This window comes from Rhinolophus sinicus, linkage group LG09, assembly GCF_036562045.2.
Source record: "Rhinolophus sinicus isolate RSC01 linkage group LG09, ASM3656204v1, whole genome shotgun sequence".
NCBI classification, from domain to species: Eukaryota; Metazoa; Chordata; class Mammalia; order Chiroptera; family Rhinolophidae; genus Rhinolophus; species Rhinolophus sinicus.
In genome coordinates this window covers 7,186,208-7,200,084 of record NC_133758.1, presented here as the reverse complement: position 1 = coordinate 7,200,084, position 13,877 = coordinate 7,186,208, and the positions used below count along the sequence as shown (strand labels likewise).

At 35.0% G+C, this 13,877-nt stretch overlaps 1 long non-coding RNA gene across 3 annotated transcripts in view; it reads left to right on the top strand.

Moving 5' to 3' along the window:
* LOC141573128 (uncharacterized) overlaps window positions 1-13,877 on the top strand; it is a 78,495-nt gene that overhangs the window by 54,692 nt on the left and 9,926 nt on the right. For all 3 annotated transcript variants that reach the window (XR_012498711.1, XR_012498710.1, XR_012498712.1), the window contains one exon: window positions 522-604. This is a non-coding gene — a long non-coding RNA (uncharacterized LOC141573128). The remainder of the gene's footprint in view (window positions 1-521; window positions 605-13,877) is intronic.

Genomic DNA, 13,877 nt, shown 5'->3' with positions numbered 1-13,877 from the left:
ACATTCCCATTCTCTCTTAGTTCTAACTGTCCTTTCCTGCTACAGCTCTGAAGCCAAGTGAGGAACAGTCAGATGGACCTCGCATCCCTCTATGACACAGAGAGAAAAACAAAACTCCGTTATTGCCATCTTTGTGTGCCAGTCTGCTGTGGTATTACCATAATATTCTTTGAAGCCAGACAAACTCTAAACCATCTAAACATATACAAGGAAATGAGTGTCTTTTAAACTTGGTAATTTATGGGGGTTAAAGGTGTTACTATGTAAATGTATTCTAAAAATATTGCCATTCCTCAGGATATTTCATCAAATATTTTCTTAATTATCTCCTTATGTTCACTTAATATACTTAGTGATGGAGTGCTTTTTTATATAAATGTGGATTTCCTTGTTGGAAGAGATGAAGAAAAACTCATTTTTATGTAGTGCTTATTGTGGGCCAAGTACATTCCTACTCCATTAATGTCTAATACGTTCCTCATGGAAAACCTTTAATGTCTATATTGTTTACTTTTCCTCAGATGACGAAACCAGAGTTCTGAGACCCTAAATGACATGCTCTCATTCATCAAGCAGAACAGGAATTCAAAACCCAGGCTGTCTGGTGAGTTTATGCTCTTTCTGTTACACCATCATGTTTTATGTGAAAAAAAGGGATCTGAAATCAGGCAAGTGAAAGTATAGTCTTGTGAAAGAAAATGTTTGAATATGATGCAGTGCAACGCTTTGTTTTGTGGCTCTTATATTAGCTTTGGAATAATGTCCTAAGTCAACAACGTTTAACATATTTTGAATAGCACTATCGTTGACTCTAAACTTTTTTTGAGTTCCACGTTCCATTAAGAAGTGATGGTAGCCATGGGTGCCTATGCACAGATTTCTGCCTCCTGTATCAGGAGGTACACTGATTCTGGGTTAAAGAACTTTGAAGTGAATGAACAGTATCCAAAGGTATTTAATTTTAAAAAGACATTGCTAATTTATCTTGGCTGTTTTGAAAGATCATCCTCCTTCCTAGTCACGGTTTAAATAGTCTGTGTGTTTGATACGATCTGTAGAAAAAAAGTTTATTACTCAAAGTTTATTGTCATCATGATTCATCAACAGTCTTTTGTTTGTTGTTGGTTTATCTCTGTTTTTCATCATTGGTTTCTGCTACTGTTTACTAATAGGTTGGGAAGGGAAGTCAGGTGCTCTAATGATCAATAATATTATACGTGTATATTTTTCATAGTGTTTTTGTGAAGCTCTGAAATAGGAGTTTGTTGAAATGAACAGCTAAATGAGCTTTGATGATTTCACTGTGTATTTTATCAATTAAGTATTTTAATGCCATTAGTATAATAATTGCGATCTGTGTACAGATGCCCCTTATAAATGCATTTATGTTTTAGAGTATTTAGACCTATCAGAAATTATATTTCCAACCCACTAATATGTACCAGTGTCATAGAGGGGGGCTAGTTCATCATTGCAAAATGTTAAATAAGAGAAATAAGACATGTTTTTGAGGCTTAAGGAGATATACTATTGTCAATTATGAGCAAACGAAATGAAATGTTAGCTCATCTCAGTGTATAAAAATATCATCATCATCATCTCCACTGAGACCTCCTCTCTTGTTCTGGTGTAGAATCAAAAAAAAAAAAAAAGAAAAAGAAAAAAGAAGAAGAAGAAATATTTCTGCCACTGCCAGTGTTGTCTTGGGGGTGCACAGATGAGCCGTGGGGAGGACAGACTCAGTGCTGATGATATGGTACCAGGCCATTCCATATTCTGTGTTCTCCACGTGCAGGAGAAATGTGTCTGTTGATCCCACCCAGCACCATCCATCTTCAGCATTACAGTTAAACACATAATGCTCAGGAAGTGCTTGCAGCCTCCTGCCTTGATCAGGAGCTGCAAATGCCAAACCTTCCCACAATTGTTTTAAAATTGAGCATATTACAATATGTTTTCATAATATGCTGTTTTTATAAGTTGTGTGTGTGTGTGTGTGTTTGTGTGTGTGTGTGTGTGATGGTGCGGATAGACTGATGTTTATGACTAATGGCAAGAATTTAACTTGTCTTAGATGCATTCTTACTCTACTATGGAACTTTTCTTCTATTTCACTGGATGGGAATGTACTTACTGAGACAATGAAACTCAAGTAGGTGGTTCTAATCTTTATTTTTTTCTTGCCTCCCTTTCACTTTTTTTTACACACTTAAAGTATTTTAGGAAAAATGAACACAAAGAAAATCTTATCCTACTCGATTTTTTTAAAAAAAAAATGCATTGATGAGTGGTATTGCTATTTTTCTTTTTTCTTTTGAAATACTCTGTGATCCTGGTACTTAGCCGTTCTCCTGGTCTCGCTCCTGTTTCAGTGCCCTAGGCAGATCACTCTATCTCTTATATTTTTCTATACTCACCCCTTCTGCACTGTCCCATTTCTGAGTTATTAACACTTTCAAGCTGTTTTTTTTGTTTTTGTGTTTGTTTTTAACAATAGGCATGGTGATTTGAATATCCTGCACAAAGAGGGCTTTTTATCTTCAGAGAAAAAAGAAAAAAACCATTTGGAAAATACAACTGTGTGTCTCCAGGGCCATATAGAGGGGACAAATGTAAATGGTTAGTTAGTGAGAGTTTGTGAATGAGAGAGAGACAGAGAAGAGTAAAAATATCATGGTTTCCTTATTATGGACACTGAAATAATGTCAATAAAATAATTCATTTTGGACCATGCACATTTACCCGAGGAAAAACAAAATGCCCTTTACGTAAAGACATCTGTGTATCCAAAGTTCAAAATATGCTGAGGGCAAACATTTTCCGTATTACTTTTGAAACTCAAGAAGTGAAAAAAAAAAAAAAAAAGACTCATTTTTCAAATGTTAATTCCAGGTTCTTTCACTGGGGCTTTCCATCTCTTTCAATATGGACACAAAGTAATATTAATATTTGGAAATAAGAAAAGAAAAAAGAAACCTAAGGCATTAATATGGCTAAATTTTAACATCCTAAATAAAGGCATAAATTCAGGGGTAGATCTAGGTTTTGTGGGATCCGAAGCTCATGCAAATCAGGGGCTCTCTTTAAGAAAAGCAATACAACATATGGAGATAAAATTAGTTACAAAAGTGAGTATATGTTTAAAATAGAGAAGACATTAAGAAAAAAACGTGTAAAAGCAGACAACTCAATTCTGAATATATACACGCATAGTTAGTTATACCTCTGTAAAAGTTTTTCTTTCATTTTTTACTGCGTATTATTTGCTTCTTTTTTGACTCATCTTTAAAGTATAAATAGAATAAAAAATAATCCAGTATTTTTAGCATAATGGATTAAACATTTTTTTAATTGTTATTTGAAATTCATAAAATTTGATACCTCTTGTAGATCTTTAATAGTTATGTCCCTGGACACATAGTATAATTCCTAGATAGCTCTTAATTTTTTTCTAGACAAATATCATATCTATCCCTGATCTTTTAAATACACTTTTGGAAGTTGCTAACTGGTGACCCTCAAGTCCACTCCCCAGCCTCCCCATCTCGCTGTTCACCACGCCTCCCCCTTGCTAGCAAATCCTCCCAGACTGCAGACCACAGGACAATCCCGGGAGGGCCTGCACAAGCATTGGCTGTCTTAGGGGTCACAGTGAAAGGCTTTCACGAGGGGAGCGGTGCTAATGGGTTCTGAGCAAAAGCAACAGAGTCATTGGGAGCTTCTTTTGAGAACTGCAATAAACATGGATGAGGAGAATAATTAAATATATCCTAACATTCCCAAAGAAGAGAGGAGTGGAGAGGCTGTAATTGTGTGGTGGAAGTGATTACCAGACACAGACTTTTGCACCCCCACCCCTTAACACCTGCTGACAGCGTCTTGTACAAGGGCAGTTACACCAAAGTGCTTTATTGATCCCCACGGAGTAGCCCTGGTCTGAGTGTTAACTTTTCCCTGATCCTATTGGAGTCAAGACTGCCCCCACCTCCCACCCCCCACTGGTAATCTCTACAGCATCTGCTTGGCTCTGCACCTTCCATCATTCATTTTCTTGACTTTAGTAATTTAACCAAATTGGGTTAAACTATCAGGTGTGTGTGTGGATATCTGTATTATTTAGGGTAGTCTAACCAGTTATAATAAATGAACCTCAAAAGCCAAACGCTCAAGGTTATTTCGTGCTCCTATACCAGTCCTGGATGGGTGCCAGTCATTAAGAGAGGGTCTTCTCAATCAGGTCATTCAGGGACCCAGGCCCATGTTGTCCTTGCCATTTTCAACTGGTTATTTCTGAGGCTTCTAGAGTCATCGCAATTCTAACCTGCGCAAAGCACGGAAAGAGTAGGGTCAAGGGTGTTTGAGAAATTCTATGGGTTTTGTCTGGAACCCCACTGTTGATGACCTAGTTCTACGGAAGTCAAATGCCTCACTGCAGAAAGGCTGGGCGATGCGGTCTAGCCATGCATGCGGGAAGAAGGGAAAATGCTTTTAGGAGGCAGCAGTCTCCAAAGGTATTTCTAAGTTCTCATTAGCCTCTATAATCATTTGTTATGTACCTGAAAGAATAAACCTATTTAAATTACAAAAAAGATGCCAAATTACAGTCTGTACATTTTATTTTCACTATATACTTTTCAGATAACTCCCTTTAGAGATTTACCGAATGAATATTGCATTTTTAATATCTATTTTTTTTGTTCACTTTACCCAGCAACAAAGTAATATAATTACATTTCTTGAGTTTATGTCTTTTCTTAATTCAATTACCAGGCTTTTGAAGGCAAGAGGATTTCTTCCTCTTTATATGCATAATAGCAAAGATTGAGGCACCCAGTAATAATATCTAAATGTAACTGAATTATCCAGCGCTAGTTATTTTTATTTTTCAAAGAGAAAAATCAGTGATTTAAGAGTTATCTGTAATCATTTGATGTGGTTATGAACTTAAGTGGCTTCTAATGATATTAGAAGTTTCCTCTAATCATCATAGGGTGGGTTTGCATGATTAAAATATTAATTTTTGCTGATTTGTTGTTAATCAAGGATTAAATCACAATGCAGTGGAACTAATTTAGTCATTAAAAGAAACAAAAGTAACTGTACCATGAAAACGAGACTATGCCATTCAGGGAAACATTTTTTCTTGTAGCTTTGTAATGTATCCTGTGATCAAGTCAAAGGTGGAAATACCTGGCCACTTTGCCTCATGGCATACAGAGATAATGGTAACATTTTCATAGCATCCTGGTGTCGATGGCAAGGCTTTTTGTGTCCACTTTAAGTCTGGCCTAACTGCCCTGTGGTTTGCATAGTCAATGTTTAAGAAGCCTAGATGGGAACTTCTGGTCTAGAGAACAGCTCCAAATCTCTTACTATTGTGATGCTAAATGGATACCATCAAAAGGATATTTGGATGGTATTTCATAATGTAAGAAAAGAAAACCTTATACTGATATACATTGTCTTGTTTTCATTGAATGGGTGATCAGAATGGAGAAACCTGCTCAACATTCTCTATCCATTGGTATCTAGGAAGCAATAAAACTAAGTAGTGAAATGAAGTTCTAATATAAACTTGGTAGTGTAGGCTAATTGTCATAGGATGACATGATGGCCATTGATAAATCATCCTCCTGACTTAGCATGACTTATTTGATAGAGACCCAGGCGTGATTATAAAAATTCGAAAACGTTCTTCAAATGTGACTATTCGCTCAGCACAAATGCAGAGAAGGTTTGTCACTATAAACCACACTGCTGATAAGACAGTATTTTCCTACTTGAGAATATGAATCATTTAATGGAGGCCCGTGTTGTTGGTTCACGATCAGTAGGCGGGTGATGGGCCAACATTGATTGGATATGTGAGTCCCTAGTGGCTCTTGAGTGGACAATGGCCCAGGCACCCCCAGGGTGTCAATGGCTCAAGCTCTCTAGGACCAGAACACATGAAAACAGTGCAGGTTGGTGTGTGTGTGTTGGCCTGTGGGATGCTGGGACAGTAAGCCCAGCTGTTCTGATGCAGCAAAGCACACACTGCCACGTACCTCTTGATGCTTAATAAGAAGGAAGCTATTGAAAGCTATGCTGCAGTTCTTTATGTCAAATCAAGGCTCAGAAAGGGACATCATTTAATTATTGACAACCACATCAAAGGAAAATGACCAACAATTTCTAAACTTCAGTAAATTATATAAAAATAATAGAATGGATTACAAATGGCTTCCATTGAAATTTGCAATCTATATTCTTCAATTCATATTGTTATAGTCTAGTAGTTTTATTTATTTCAGAAAATTTTTCCGTGTAGAATTTCCTGATTGCTTTTTGTTGCTCCATATTTTTGTCAAGGGTAGTTATCATTATTATTGTTTTTTAATTTTGCCAAGCTGGTAGGTAAAAATGTAATATCATTTTTATTTTAATTCTGTATTATTTAATGGGGCTAAGCCTATATCTGTATATGTATTGTATTATTTATTTTGATAAACTCTTCTCTTGTTTCTCTTCTGAGATTTACCTAGTCACAGGCTTGTTTTTTTTTCTTCATAGAGGATCTGTGCTTTTCCTATTTAATTTATTCAGGACTATGTTTATATATATTTTCCCATTTTCATGAAAATGTACTTTTTAAAAAAAAATTGGGGGTGGCAATTGTTACTATAGTTACATAGATTTCAGGTGTACAATTCTGTAATACATCATCTATATTTCACATTGTGTGTTCACCACCCAGAGTCAGTTCTCCTTCCATCACCATATATTCGATCCCCTTTACCCTCTTCTAGAGCCCCACTCCCCCCTTACCCTCTGGCAACCACTAAACTATTGTCTGTGTCTATGAGTTTTTGTTTCTTCATTTTTTTGTCTTGTCCTTTTGTTGTTTTCAGTTTTATTTTATTTATTTGTTTGTTGTTTCTGTTGGTTTGTTTTGTGTTTGTTTTTTGTTTTAAAATGGTTCATTTTGTTATGTGAATTTCACTCAACAATAGAAAAATATTCAACTCACATAACAAAGTCATTAAAATCAAAGCTGATACAATTTTTTGTCTACAACATTGGTAAAAAAATTTAAAATTCAATAATACTCTGCACTGATGAAGATATGTAGAAACAGGCACTTGTGCATAATGTTGCTTGGAGAGTAAGTTGGCACAATTTGGCAATAGCTATCAAAAATTTAAAGGAACATATATCCTTTGACCGGAAAAGTCCATTTGTAGAATTTTTCCTTATAAATACATGAATGCATAAGTATAACCTTGTTTATAATGGTAAAAATTAAATATGCATATATATATATATAGATATATAGATATATAGATATAGATATATAGATATATAGATATATATATATATATATACATACACACACACATACATACATACACATATACATGAATACATCAGTTAGGGACCGGCTAGATAATTTATGGTACATTCATAGAATGGAGTTCTATATAGATATTAAAAATGAGAAAGATCTGTATGTGACAACAGGATCTAAGATACATTATTCTGTGAAAATAGTAAGGTATAAATGATGTGATCTCATTTGTAAATTTAAGTGTGAATTAATTTCTCCCCCGCCCCCCATGGACAGATAAACAATACTCTGTTAACTGTGGTTACTGTTTGGGACGAAGGACTAGAGGTAGAAGAAGGGAGAGGAAACATATTTTATTTTATATTTTTCTGTACTGTTTAATTTTCTTTCTACCAGCACATACAAGCAAATCTCCACTTCTCTAATTCTCAAAATCGAGAACAAAATAATTTCTGTTTGCTCCATACAATGATGTTAGAATTCTACATACCTTTGTTTTCCCTGCCCCTCTGTTGATTTCTTGTGCAGAGACAACCCCACCCTGCACTGGGTCAGCATCAGGTGACTTTGGTTCTCCCATAGCAGTTTCTTGGTGAGAAACCTGGACAGTGTGAATGCTGGTGTCCCTCCCCCAGGGAGCCTCTGTACTTGGATTCAGTCTCTGACCCTCCAAGGAAAGAGTTAAAATCCAGCCAAGGATCCTGACTGACATCTGCTTGGTACAATTAAACACTCTTATCCCTGCTTGGAGTTCTCACCAAGTTGGTCGTGTGGTATGTGGGGATGAACCTGCCTTGCTGGGTGAGTGCGGTGGGTTTGAGCTGGCCGTAGGAGCACTACAGACACTTGAGCCCATCACGCTGAGTTAGCATTGGACTCCAAATTAGCTGCATATCTAAAAGCAAGCATGGCTGAGGCTTTGTCAGCCTCTTCTTGCCAAGGTCAGTCCCGCTAGAGCGCAACCTGCCCTGCCTGCATCCTTTCAGGATGGACATGCTCTGTTTAGATCCCACCTCCACGAACATTTGCCCTCTGCTGAACTTTCCATAGCCAGGAGGATGCACAGCCCATCCGCACAGGTCTACTTCTAATGGATGCACTGCTTGCAGGAGATGTGTGTGCACGCAGCTCGGAGTGTCGCAGGGGGACAGCTCTGTTTGAGCCTCTCACTATCCCCACAGAGGGTAAGGGGGCTGTGTGGGCAGTCAGAAAGATGGACAGTCAACAGATGCTAGCATGCCACATCTGTGCCAGAACTCCTCCAGGCACAGGGACGCTGAGGAGAGAATGCATGGCTCTTGCCCACAAAGAAATCCAAGCCTAGCAAGCAATTAGACTGTGAGTTCCTCCAGCACACGACCTAAAGAGGTGAGAGCCAGGCTGCAGGATGTTTACAGTTTTATATACCACACATCAATGAAATCATGTGGTTCTTGACTTTTTCTGTCTGACTTATTCACTCAGCATAATAATCTCAAGATCCATCCATGTTGTCACAAATGGTCCTGTTTCATCTTTTCTTACCGCCGCATAGTATTCCATTGTGTATCTATACCACAACTTCTTCATCCATTCATCTATCAAAGGACATTTTGGTTGTTTCCATGTCTTGGCCATCGTAAATAAAGCTGCAATGAACTTTGGAGCACACATTTCTTTATGGATAAATGTTTTCAGATTTTTTTGGTAGATACCCAGGAGAGGGATTGCTGGGTCATATGGTAATCCTATTCGTAATTTTTTGAGGAACCTCCACACTGCCTTCCATAACGGCTGCACCAGTCTGCATTCCCACCAACAGTGTATGAGGGTTCCTTGTTCTCCACAGCCTCTCCAAGACTTGTTACTATTTGTCTTGTTGATGATAGCCATTCAGACTGGGGTGAGGTGATACCTCATTGTGGTTTTTATTTGCATTTATCTGATAATTAGTGATGTTGAGCATAAAATTTACTTTTAATTTGAAATTCAAAATGGTTTCCCTAAAGTATCAAAAATATTGGTTTCTATATATGCATCTAGTCTTCAGCTAATTAAAAATATGTAGTGTATCATTATGTGTTTGTGACAGTCTTTTCTAAATTTATAATCATAACATGCAGCTAAATTTATTTTGCTGAACATTTCACTTTTCTTACCTTATTGCGTTACCTAGGACCTCAAGATAATATTGAAAATCTCTAGTGAATTTTATTTCTGATTTTAATGAAACTATAATTAACAATGTATCATTTAGTACGCTGTCTTTTGTATCATTTTAGCTGATACATAGTCTTCGTAATATTTAATTATTTTGTCTATTTTCCAATGCTACTCATTTTTAAGTTAGGAATAATTTGTTCTGTTTTTCTTTCACGTCTCTTAATGTAAATACATGGAAAAAACATTAGTATAACATATATAAGTAATGCTGTTGCATGAGTTTAGAAGTTACAGGGATAATACATGTAAACAATACTAACAACAACAACAAAAAGCACATAGATGAGTTTGTATACAATTTAAAATAAAGTTGTTTAGATTTTATCTCAGGATGATAAATCTCAAACAATTTAAGTTCCATAAAGCTTTCAGCATTTGTGGATGGTTTATGAGTCGAGGTACAAAAGTACTAAGCTCAGGAGCTATTTAAAACATTAAAAACCACAATATGATTTAAACTACATAAACGTTTATAACCTCATCCCACAAAATAACTACTAGGTTTTGAATAATTTTAAGCATTGTTCTAGCTTCAGCAACTATCCGAAGATTCTCAATGATATTAAATGGTTGGATAAATTTGTTGAGATTTTTAAAACTTGTTCTAGATTTGCTTCCATTATTCTGAGATTCTTTTGTATCAAACCTTCTTTAAAAGAATTCAATATTGTTATCTCACTGTTCATGACAAAATAGTTATGTGTGTGTGTATACATACATATAATAGCTAATATATATATATATATATATATATATATATATATATACTTTTTAAGGAAATTTTTTACAAACAAGATATTTTTAAAACTTTTAAACTTTTAGTTTAAAACTTAAGTATCATGGAAGAATTTTTCTTAGCAAAATAGATGTGCAGATTTTCTCCATTTAATAGTTATTGATACCCAGAGTTCTGTCCTATTTCAAGAGTCTTTTCTTGAATTTTTATCACTATTTCAAAAATGAAGCTTCCAAAAGTGGCTACATTTTAAATCATTCCTCATCACAGCTGACATATATTAAAGTGTGAGCAATTTCTCTGAAGAAAACACCAGACTCTTTCAATTCATTTTAGTGATTCAGTTGGATTGATTCTCAGAGAATGTAACTTTGTAGAGGATGATGAACAATTTTTGAGCAAGTTATAAGTACTTGTAAATGAATTGTTAGTGAGAACTAAAGAACATAATGATTGCGTTACCATTAGCTAAATATCATTTGTTTTTATTAATTATAAATAGTGAGGGTACTGTTAAACTAACTCCCTAGATGAACAAAACATGTGACAGTTGTTCTGAGATTCCAGAAACATTGTGACATCAAAATCTTAAATCTGATTATTCTTCTTTAGAAATAAAACAGATCTGAAATTGGTTCCAAAACAATGACCCAAACCAGTGAAATCATGTAGAAGTTTTTTTCAGATAGAACAATTAAAATACTGCACTAAATCAACTGAATAATATAAAGATGATAGTTTATTGCTACTCTCGTTTGTTACTCTAATTGTCTACATTTATGGAGTTCTGCCCTGGGTAGTTTTAATAGCAGTTGTTAACCATTGTCATTTATCAGCCAGCTTATTACAGTTCAAAATGGAAGTGTAATTGAAACACTTGAACAAGTTAAAATTGACAGTAAACTCAGTCTGATAGGCTTTGCTTAATGAACTCGATGCAATAAAATTTTAATGGTTGTCAAGCATTTATAGAATATATTGCCCTAAAGTTTTTAATTTTATAATTAACACATATCAATTCAAGGGGGTAAGTTCATATGAGGCAAGTGACAATTAAACATAGCATTATTCCTAACATTATGGAAATAGTAATGATTTTCCTTGCCCTAGCTTCTTTCACTCTTTTTTTTTCTTCCCCTCTGGATAGGTGAATTTTTTATTTTTATTTTATTTTTCCCTGCAGTGAAACATAACTTGGAGGGCAAGAAGAAATTTTGCTTAACTCAAAATGTCTTACTCACTGGCTAAAATATCTGAATATTTATGCTAATATTTTACATCCAAATTATTAGATCTTAGTGTCAAATGTAGGCATTTGTTTCACCACACAATCCCACTCACGTTTGCAAACATCTCTGAGCATCTGTTTCTTTATCTATAAAATAGCAATAATTATTTATTTGATTGTGAAAATTAAAGTAGGTGGTAAGCAGAAAATAAATGTTATTTAATATTATTATTATTATTATTATTATTTTTTTATTATTTATAGTTTGCAATTTCTGCTTATGTTATCTCATTCAATCTTTAAAACATGTTAACTCAGAATGGTTATTTTTAGAATGATTGGCAAGAAACTAGTTAATTAACTGAGTTAAAATTCATATTAGGTAGCTGGTGACCTAGCAGGATTGAGACAGAAATCGTGAATGAAAAATATCTTTAGAGTATGAAACCCTAGGTGTCTATATAGAGCACTGTAAAATCATTCCCAGTTAAGAGGGTGAAGAGGGACATTTGTAGACAACAAATGAGTATAGAGCTGCTAAAAGTAAAACAAAAACATCTGAAGATAGATGATGAAAGCAAAAGCTCCTCATTCATTCATTATGTAGCAATGTCCTCCATCTTCTTCCTGGAACACAGAAACTCAATTGACCTTAATAATGTGGGAAACATGCCTTGTGTGTTTCAGGGCAGAAAGATTAAACATATAAACTGTTGGCTTATGATTATGTTCCCTATGTAGCTCTCTGAACTCTCTCTATTCTAGAAAATAAAATAGACTTCTCTAGAAGAGTATACTTAATGTGTCATCTCTTTATAATTTACAAAAGTATTATATGAACCATTGTCTTTAAAAGTGTTTCAGCCATGTTTAGTCACCTGCATAACAGTAAATGCAATTGATTCTCTTCACAGAGATACATGCATCTTTTACTTCCATGCCCCTTGCCAGACAAAACTCTAATCGCTTCTTCAACAGAGGATTTTCCATCTCTCGCAGCTTGGGAGATTCTATCTCCAATTTTGGCAGTGTTTTTATAAATACATAACTGTGTGAACAAATGCTTTTGTTATATTTTTGTGAATAAGTATTCTGAGTTAAGTAACTTGATTTTCTCCCTTAAATGTTGCTTTACGAAGCTTTCATAGTTATTAATGCTCATTATATCTTTCCAGTGAATTTTAGTGTAAGCTTATTGAGTTACTTGTAAAATCTTTTGGGTCGTCTAATTTTGCTTGGTTTATTTAAACAGAATTGACCTCTTTACAATCCCAAGTCTTCCCATCCAGAAACATGCATGTCTTTGCATTTGTTTACATTGTCACTCACACCTTTCGATGACATTTTATATATAATTCCTGTGGATGTTACACAGCTCTTGGGAAGTGTTGCAAAGTACTTAAGAGTGATCTGTGTGCGCTAGCAACTATTTCTTTAGGTGTTGGCTGTCTCGGTTGTTGATATTTGCACCTCATTACATGGTGTGTTAGTTTTTTCTCAAAAATTTGGTGGATTTTAGTTGTTCGCTCATCTTCTCATTTTACTCTGTGTGAAAATTGTGACACTCTACTAAATGAAGTGTTCCTAATTTAGTTACTTGGTTACTTGTCTCTTATGTTACTAAAAATGTTTATTTGGACATAAATTCTACTACATTATTTCTTAATGGACAGCTTCATTTTTCTTTCAACTGTTCTCCATTCATCTTAATTTTGAATCACGTATACTATAAAAATCACTTCTCATTTACTTTGGAGCTCCTATAAATACTGCATGTAATTTTTTTTTCTTTTTCAGAAATAAGTATATTTTTAGAAAGAAGCACTTTATTTTTAATGCTACTTTTGCTCCTTTCCTATTTTGCAGATTCAGTTGGGCTTCATAGTTTTCTTTTATTTATTTTGAACTACTGCAAATACATTTCAACCTACACTTTCTCGTAAATATTGTATGTGGCTTCATTTTAGATTATTTCACTTTTTAGAGATGATATAAGACTCGTTTTCCTTAGATCTGAGATTTGAGGACTGCATTAAGTGAATTTTTATTGCCAGTTTGGACAATTAAAGAGGAAGACTAACCTGAATTCATGGGAGATTCTGCAAAGCAATTTTCTCTACATTGAAAATTCTTAAGCAAAGGCAAATATTTCCACATTTGATTATTTTTGTGTTTCTTTTTTATTTGAGGTATAGGCTAAGATTTTGTGATCCTCTTTCTGCTTTTATTCCAGACTCAGGAAAACACCTTCTTCCCTTGATATTTGCCCCCTCACAGGGAATGTACTTCTGTGTAAGGATGAACGTGGACAGCACTTGGAAGCTATGTGGACGAGAATTTCTCTGCCAACCAGTTTTATCTTTGGTGGACTTAGCACAGCGCAA